Source organism: Astatotilapia calliptera, chromosome 3 (assembly GCF_964374335.1).
Source record: "Astatotilapia calliptera chromosome 3, fAstCal68.1, whole genome shotgun sequence".
NCBI classification, from domain to species: Eukaryota; Metazoa; Chordata; class Actinopteri; order Cichliformes; family Cichlidae; genus Astatotilapia; species Astatotilapia calliptera.
Genome location: NC_137424.1, coordinates 4,670,853 through 4,680,502, shown reverse-complemented (window position 1 = coordinate 4,680,502; position 9,650 = coordinate 4,670,853). Strand labels below are relative to the sequence as shown.

General features: G+C 44.1%; 1 protein-coding gene across 3 annotated transcripts in view; it reads left to right on the top strand.

The window, feature by feature from the left end:
• Positions 1–4,487: 4,487 nt before the first annotated feature.
• Positions 4,488–9,650, top strand: part of LOC113009312 (uncharacterized) — a 51,073-nt gene continuing 45,910 nt past the window's right edge. For 2 of the 3 annotated variants that reach the window (XR_013905388.1, XM_080297582.1), the window contains exon 1: positions 4,489–5,158. The gene's annotated coding sequence lies outside the window, so the exon portion shown is untranslated. Of the gene's footprint in view, positions 5,159–9,650 lie in introns of all 3 variants that reach the window. The other variant, XM_080297588.1, reaches the window with a different exon arrangement.

Here is a 9,650-nt window from a genome sequence, read left to right as displayed (position 1 = left end):
TGAGGTCACGTGATGTTTCTCTGAGTGTTTATGAACACAAATCAAAGATGAAACAGCACAAAGACACTTCAAAGTGATTCTACTGTAGAAACATGAACAGGTAGAAACCTGCAGCCTGACTGCTCATCACTTTGTTACCTGTTCAAGTTCAGCAGCAGCAGCTCACTTTATCACGGTGCTGGTCTGGGGTCAGTGTTTACTCAGCTTTAACCTGACTCTGGGTTCTAGGTTAGCTTAGTGTTAGCATGCTGTGTGCTAGCTTAGCGTCAGAGCTCTGCAGGTGTCTCGTGTGTAAATATTAATCACAGTGACAGTAAAGGAGGTAAAGGGCTGTGACGTCATCACGTACGCTGCGTCCTCTGTGGGCTCTGAGTGAACTCAAAGTACAAACTACAAGTACACAAACACGAACGTAGCTCAGAGTGGCGGACACACTCGGCCTCGTTGGTCCAGCTGTGAGTCCGTTACCGTGAACTATGGAGCGGCAGATTTGTGCTGAACTAAGCTGCACACAGCTGATGTTAGCCAGGAAACATTACACACTGACTTTAATGGAGAGACCGGAAATACAAACACACACAGTTTGTTGTGTGAAGAAATCAAACACGAGCTGAACAAACAGTAAAGTTCCTAAAGACAAACTGTTAAAGGAGGAAACAAAGCAAACTTACAGTTTCTTCACACACCAACAACAAGCTCCACTCCACGAAGTTCAGGAAGTGAAAGAAAACTTTGAGCAGGAAGGAAACACCCAAAGAGACGTTTGAGGACAATCAGGAGCATTGGAACACTGTGCTGCGTTCAGGTGCACCTCGGAAACTCCAAACCTCTGGCAGGCTGTGATTTATTTCTGCTGGTTTTCCTGTTTGAAGCACAAACATCCGTCATCAATTTGTTGTTGTTCTTCCTGCAGCGTTTAAATATTTCAGCACTGAACTGATGTTTCTTCAAAGCTCATTTCAACCTGTTGAAGTCATGAATGAAAGTGCAGACTGAGAGTGGATCACATGATGTTTGAGGTGTGTCATGTGACATGTTCAGTATTGTCACACATGTCTAGATTGTCCCTGATATCATAACTGCTCAAACACTGATGATTATATTTGAAGAATTATTCCTGATGGCAGCAAAGTTTGAATGGAGCTCTCTGTCTGTGCTGATTTGTCGCCCTCTGGAGGTCAAAGCACAAACTGCATGATGTCACTGTAACCACCACAGAGACAGGAAGTGTTTTTATGACTGAAACACTGAAATGATGCTAACGGCTGTCGTTAGGCTCACTGACAGCAGTGCTGATGTGTTCATGTCAAACACTGGCTCAGGTCAGGGTCCTTCATCCTTCTCCAGCGTGAGGCCGCCCTCAGACCCACAGGAGCTCTGACCTTTGACCTCCTGACCCTAACCATTTTAGTCTTGTTGCATCTTTAAATGCAAATCCTGTGAAATGGTCAGGGGCGGCTCTAGAGAAATTTTCTTAGGGTGGCAAAATCAAAGCCTTTTCCCCCCAAACACATATGCAGGTGGTTACATGTGGTTAAAATGATTCAAATGCAGTAAGTATGCACGTTTTTCATATAAATATAGTCTATAACTTAATTATTGTCTGTACCCACATGATTACACACTTTAGTTACATGAAACATGTGAGTTTTGATGTTATGTACTGTACAGCCTGTATATTAAATACATATGTAGCCCAATAAGTATAAACTCCAGAAAGCTACACAACATGGGGCGCTTCATTTACAAACACAAGTCTAACTTAAGTTTCACTGTTTTTGTTAGAAAACAGTCACATTGTTGCAGCTTAAATTACACAAAATGTCAGAAATCTGCACTGTCATGAACAAACATGTAAACCTCATTTTTCATGATTTGTTGGATTCACCCTCTGAGGTCTGAAACACAACCGGACATTTGTGACTCCTTTGAGTTTACGTTTGTATTTCACCCTCAGATTGTTTCATTTTATTTTTTCCTCCTCTTGCTTTGTTTGGTATCTTTTCAGCTCAACTGAATTTAGTTGTTTTTTCACTGACATACTGCATTAGTATTACTATTACTATTAATGTAACTATTACTGATCTGAAATCACACAAAGAACCTAAAATCCTAGCAGTATTTTTTACTGTAAAAAAACCACAGACGTGTTGGGTAAATGTTTATAACTTGAAATGCAAATATAAATTGTACATTTTGTAAACAGATACAACTATTTATCTAAAAATGCAGCCAATACACCTGCTGTTTTTTCATTTTCTACAACCATTTAAAATAGCACTCACCTTCCTTCATTTCCACAGTGTAACATCCACCCACCTGTGTAAAATCAGAAATTCCCATGGTGTTGTTCAAAATGTGCTCTGGCACAATCATAAGCATCGCTTGCTGCTGAAAACAAGAAGAAAGCCGTCCTGCTATGGGCTGAACCATTTGTTAATGTGGAGGGGGGGACACTATGGAATATATCCAGTTCTAGCATTTATATTCACTGCTGACTGTAACTACGCTCAAACTGTTAAACTTATTTTAATAAACAACACTGTCATATGCAAAACTGGGGTGGCACTTGGGGTGGCAAGGGATCATTTTAGGGTGGCACTTGCCACCCCATGCCACCCTTCTAGATCCGCCCCTGCTGATGAAGCCAACAGGTTCGCTTCATTTGCAAAAAGCAGATATGAGTTTCTGAGGCCACAGTCTTCTGTGGCAGAAGGGGAATCAGGGGAAGCCCTGGAGGAGTCCACCACCCACCAGAAACAGGTCTGAGCTCTCACTGCAGTGGTAAAGGGGCTACACAGCCCACATGAGGCTGAGGGATGCAGCCTTCTGTCAGACTGTCACTAACACAGAGAAACACCCGTGTACACTCATACTCATGGGCACATACACCAATCAACCTAACCCCACTAACTGCTCGTCTTTGGACTGTGGGAGCCAGAGAACCCAGAGAGGACCCAGACATGGGGAGAGCATGCAAACAGCTTAGATGTTGGATTTGAACCCAGAACCTTCTTGCTGTCAGGAAACAGTGCCAACCACTTTTCCACTGTGCTGCCTGTTTGACTCTGATACACCCATTTTTGAGCTCTTAAAAACAGCCCTCCACACAACAGAGACAAACCATAAAGGACTTTGTGGCTTGTAGCAACCAAAGAAAGTTTAAGGTGCAAAATCAAGAGGTTGAAAGGAAAGTAATAAAGGAAACATGTAATTATAACAGTAATGTTGGCTGTGTATCACGTGTGGCATGTCATTGTGGGGCTGGCCTCTGTTGGGATTGAGAATATGTGATGGCGGGGGCAGGGTTGGTTACTGGGGTTTATCCTGATCTCCTGTTTAGTGGAACTGTGCTCCTTTGAATCCACAGCACTAACCTGGCACACACACATAAAATGCATCATTGCTACAGAGCACAGCAGGACTCATTATGAGTGGTGGGGCAGGCTGGATGGTGTTGAGGAGTCGTATCGCAGTGACATTGGCTCCCCTGCTTCACTCTCTCCTGCCCCACTAATGCAACTCACTAATCCCTCTGTCCCCTTTAGGTGGGGCTCACGCTGACAAGATAAAATAAGCTGCACGACTGGAGGTGGGGGCTGTGCTGTCAGGCCCCTGGGTCTGCTCCTCTGTGATCCTCAGTGGGCCAGTATGCCTCTCCTGGTAGCTCCATGGGGGATGGTGTGGTGGGTTGGTGGGTGCCATGGCGACTATGTGCGGACTTCACATTTTTGTCTGCTGTGACAGCTCCTTGATCTGGGCGGGGCCAGTGGGGTGTGGGTAGGTCCTTTGTGGGGCTTTGGACGTTGCCTGAATATTGTCAGGCAGCTGGGTGCTGTGCCTCGACCCTTTCTTCCTTTGCATTTGTGGTTTGGTGCCATAAATGCACAACATAGAAGAGCCACCTCGACGGGACAACACTCAGCGGTTCATCTGTCTCTCTTCCACAGCATGTCTTTATCCTGTCTTCCTTCTCTCACCCCAACCAATCACAGCAGATGGCCCCGCCCCTCCCTGAGCCTGGTTCTGCTGGAGGTTTCTTCCTGTTAAAAGGGAGTTTTTCCTTCCCACTGTCGCCAAAGTGCTGCTCATAGGGGGTCATATGATTGTTGGGTTCTTCTCTGTATCTATGAAGCGCCTTGAGGCGACTTTTGTTGTGATTTGGCGCTATATAAATAAAATGGAATTGAATTTTCAGGGTCAAAGTTCAGAGGAAAGTTTGTTCAGCAAATGAATGACAATAAATCATACATGTTTGCTGATTCACAGGTTAACAGCCTGGAGGAACAGGGCTGTGTCGTTCCTGTGATGTGATTCAGCTTTATTTCAGCCACTCAACAAAACAACATTATATTATATTTAATATATATTAAATATGTGCCAACTGATTCAGTACGTTTCATGTAGAAATATCTGTGGCAACCTTTTGTTGCAGCAATGATCTCAAAACACGGGGGGGGGGCTAAGATGAATGTCTGCTGTGAGGACAGGGGGTGTACATGTGTGCTCAAGTCACGTGACACGTCATTTACGCAACATTTGGTCGATTTAAAAGTTACAGTGAGATAAAATCATGTTATGGATTGCACTCAGTATATTGTGCCGACATGGTGAGATTGTGTCTGTCGAGCCGAGGAGAGCGTCGCAGTGCCAAAAGCTGTAAAATGAACTATCAGGCTGGAGTGTGCTGCCACAGCACAGAGCAGTCACAGAGTCCTGCAGGCAGAAGAGGAGTGATCGTGTTAGCCACCTTACAAAACAAAAAGACATGAAGTGAAAAGCAGAGAGCAGAGTGAGGCAGAAGAAGACAGACTGGGCCAAGTCCTGCATGTGCGAGAGCGAGCGAGACCCGGGACAACGTCATCCGCCTCGCCTGGACTAGTCCGCCGGCCGGAGGAGGGACAGTGGCTGCACTGTGCAGCCGAAGACTCACTTTGATCGCGCAGGAAACGAGCGACGCAACCGGTCCACCGTCCGTGCAAACTGCGCCAGGCAGCGTATTGCACGCTGGAGGACACCGAGGAAAGTCACAGTAGGAGCGGCGCTTAGTGAGAGGTGATGTCGGGGGGACATGGCTTCTTCTCCGGTCACCCCAGCATCGCTTGAAGGAGAAACACCTTCACCCACCGGGAACGAGGAGCCCGCGACCACCCGACAGGTACGACACGCCTCCGAGACCCTCTGCGCGCCCGGTAACGTTGTAACGTTTTACCGAAGTTCATTCGCAAACACACCAGTTTAAGATGGACCCGAGAATCAGCACACGGGAGCACTGGTGTCTGACTCAGCAGAAACGGCGCGACGTGCGTGTAATGCTTCGTATTTGATAACGATGGAATAATTCTTTAAAATAAGCACACAGATAAACACTGGTGGGTGGAAAAGCTCGTGTTTTGCTGAAATGAGTCCCGCCTAGTCCGGTCTACACCTCATTCAGCAAACATCTGAGTCACCCTGAGACGCCAGTGCGCGTCCTTGTGATGCAAAAAGCCGTAAGTGACACGCTGTTTACACGCAGGAGCAGTTTAACACATGCAGGTTGTGCCAGTAGGCGTTTCCTTCAATGTGACACCAAACGTGTAAATCAGTGCTGGGAGCGGATGTTGGACCTGATCAGTCTTAATCTGACAAACTGTAGTTCCTGCTCTGTTTCTAATTCAGCCCCATGACAGACAACCAGCATGTTCTCCTGTCACGTGTTATTGACACGCACATATTTAGTCCGTGTGTGGGATGTTAAAGGTGAGTTTGTTCAGGGCACGATCAGACTGAGGCCATTTCAACAGGTGCAAGGAAGTGTTAGTGTGGTTACTACGGCAGCACTGATGCCCTGATGAGTGCACATGGCTGGAATGAAAAGTCAATGCTATGTATAGCATGAACTACTTGTTGTCTAAGGCGGTGCAGAGAGTGAGCAGGAAATATCTGAGGTTGGATATTTCAGTACATACAGAGCTGTGCAGAGACATTAGGATCTTAAACTATTGTCTGTATCTGGCAAAGCGAGAATCTGAGCCTTGTGTACAAACTGTCTGGTGTTTGTTCTGGCAGGAATATGAAACTACTGTGCACAGCATGCTTATTAAGATGGCCCAGGACCAGGTCATCTTGCAGGATGGTAGTGTTACATCGAGAAGGTTCCTCTTTAATTGTTGGATTTCTGTGTGAGTTTTCTCCCTGTGCCTCTGTGGCCTCTCCCCACAGTATCTGTGTTTGTGTTTAAAGTGTTTAAAGTACAGCACTAGATGATCGTATGGGTGAATGTGACTTGTTGTAAAGCACTTTGAGTTGTTGTCTATATAAAGTCTAAATGGAAATCCACTTATGTGCAGAGGACCAGAAGATCCAGCGCATCGAAATAAAAAGTTCTTTGCTTAAACAATGAATTGTGCGATAAAATATTAATTTACAAATTCATTTTTAAGTTATTTTATTTATTCAATACAAAAGTAATTTATTATCTAGTAATTTAATTGAAAATAAAAAAATTTATAAATCAGTATTTGAAAATAAATAATTATTCCATTAATAAATACTTCAAATCAGAAGAAAAAGAAATAAAATCTCAATAAAAACCTCACATCAAAAATCCTTTTCCTGTGTCGTCTCATGTCCAACATCTGTGTAGGCAGAGTGTAAACACAGAGGCTGAATGGCCTTTGGTATAGGTGCAAAGCTAAGACTGTCTAACCAATGACAGAGCTCCTTACCTCTCACCGGCTAATTTGCATTGCTCCGGGATTTCGGAAATTTATCCATTTATTCATTATGATGTGGTTCAGCATCATAATGCTGAACCACAGAAACACACACACACACATATATATATGTATATATATACACATATATATATATTAGGGGTGCAATGATACTCGTATCGATATTGAACCGTTCGATGCAGTGCTTTCGGTTCGGTACGCATATGTATCGAACAATACAATATTTTTAATTTATTTCATCAACTTTCCTTCTGCAGATGCTATCTGTGTTGAGCGCTCAGTGGATCTGTGTTCGACTACTCCGCCTAGGCTGCACTGTCGAGCACAGATCCACTGAGCGCAGGGCAAGCTAGCAAGACAGAAGCTAAGCTCGTTGCAACATGGCAAATTGAACCTCCCCCACCCTCATTCAGATCTGGCCTTTGGAACTATTTTGGTCTTCATGTGACGTATGACCCTGAAGGTAAGCGCGTCATGGACTAAAGTAAAACAGTATGTTGGATGTGCCACGCAATGCTCAATTACATGGGTGGGAACTAGTGTGTTAGCGCAGTTAGCTCGTTAACGTGTTGGCCGTCCAGCTACCAAGCACGGGGCGATCCGCGGTCGCTCGTTAACGGAGATTTGCCGTGTTGTGGCGTTAACGTCATTTCAGATTAACGCTGACAGCACTAGTGGGAACACAACGAATATGACTGCACATTTACTCCGACATCATCCTGGTGCAAAGACAAGAGGAAGCAGACAAAACAACAAGCACGCATGCTACAAACTTTACCCGAGTCATTTAGATAGCCGTTAGCACAGGATTCTCCTTATGGGGACCTGATATGTTTAATATGCTGCTGAGAATATAGCCCAGAAGAAGCGTATAGTAGAGCTTTTATTTTGAAAGAGACATTTCTCTGTAATAAACTCTCTTTTCCAAAGATGAGCGATTCCTCCATCAGATAGATTTATTTATTTTTTATTACTTTGTTGTTTCAGCAACATTAAATTTAAAAACTGTACTTTTGAGTTAAAATATATATTTATAATTTTAATAACTGACAAATTAAAAAGGCATGAACATTTTTTTGTATCGAACCGTGACACCAAAGTATCGAACCGAACCGTGAATTTTGTTTGTCGTTGCACCCCTAATATATTTGTATATATGTGTGTGTGTATTTATACATCAATCCATTTTCTTGCTTATGGAGTTCAGGGCCTGGGACCTACTCCAGGGGCCTGTTCTTCGTACGTCGCTCACTACATCCAAGATCAAATGACACATCCAAGACCAAATCATCGCGCTAACCGTGAGCTCGCTAATCCGGTTCCCCGAACACACCTGCTGTTGACGATTAGTACAGCTGGACGCAGTAATGTGACATCACTGGGTGTCGTAAAAGGGGCTACGCATCGATAGTAGAAACATTGATCAGCAACCCGCTGATTGGTCGGCGAAAATGTCGAAGGGGCGTGCACGGTATTTTCCGGCAGCAGAGCAAGAACTCTTGAGTGAGGGATTTCAGGAGTTTCAGAGTTTAATTAAAACGCAAGAGAACACTGCAAAGGCTGCAAAAGCAAGGAGAGAGGGCTGGCAGAAAGTTGCTGACAAATCAAACTCGTAAGTAATTTAATAATAATAATAATAATGGATTGGGTTTATATAGCGCTTTCCAAGGCACCCAAAGCGCTTTACGATACCACTATTCATTCACTCTCACATTCACACACTGGTGGAGGCAGCTACGGTTGTAGCCAGGCTGCCATATCGCGCCATCGGCCCCTCTGGCCAACACCAGTAGGCGGTAGGGTAGATCTATCATATGACACTATATTGTCCAATATCATATGGCATTATATTATATCATAATATGTTATATTATATCCCCTTTCACATTAGAGCCACAACAGGACCCACAAGAACATGGGAACAAGTAAAAGTGGAATACAGGAGTATTCTACAGAATGGTAATATTTATCTCTTAGATTGCTTTGCGTCTCTTGGCAAGGTAATACTGGCCTGTAATACTCTGTTAGTTTGTTCATAACAGCAACCAAGAAAAGGGCAGAGGAAAAAAAGACAGGTGGTGGTCCTGCACCCCCTTGTCAACAAGTTGGTTAAGTAAATAATACCCTCACGGGAAAATCGATATCTCTCAATGAGCACACTGTCACGCTGAGCTAAAGGATCCTGTCTGTCCCGCAATATACGCTGAATTCTGAGGACTCTCCTTATCAATCTTGCACCTTCCGCAATGGGCTGCTCGCGTATACGGACAGGACATGGCTGCGACAGACTTCAAATCCACCTTCGCTTTTATAGCCGTGGTCTCTCATCTTGATTACACAAAGTAATTTACAATTACTACTCTGAAATATGAATTACATCTGTAATAATCACATACATGTAATAGAATGTTAATAGTACATTTCCCTTTTTTAGGAAATGACCTGTATGTATCTGTGTGACATCAATAAAAGGATCAAGTGCTGCATTATCTTTAGTTACATTGATGTTATTTATTTATGGTGAAACAGTGGTGGAATATCGCTGTTGCTTTCGTATAAATGACGCGGACATACCTGCGTGGCCGCGATCTAATCCTGTTTACATAAAGTAAACCTGCTCCCGAGCAGGTTTACGCTTACGGCTCTGTTGCTATGACAGCAAGTCCCGGATGAGCTTCGGGGAACCGAACGATCCAGGATCACGCGAAATCGTCAACAATCTAATCCAGCTAACTTACTTAGCGAGGTACGAAGAACAGGCCCCAGGTCAGCTTTAAGTGTTTAAGGGCCATCACTATCCCCCACCCTCATTCAGATCTGGCCTTTGGAACTATTTTGGTTTTCATGTGACGTATGACCCTGAAGGTAAGCGCGTCATGGACTAAAGTAAAACAGTATGTTGGATGTGCCACGCAATGCTCAATTACATGG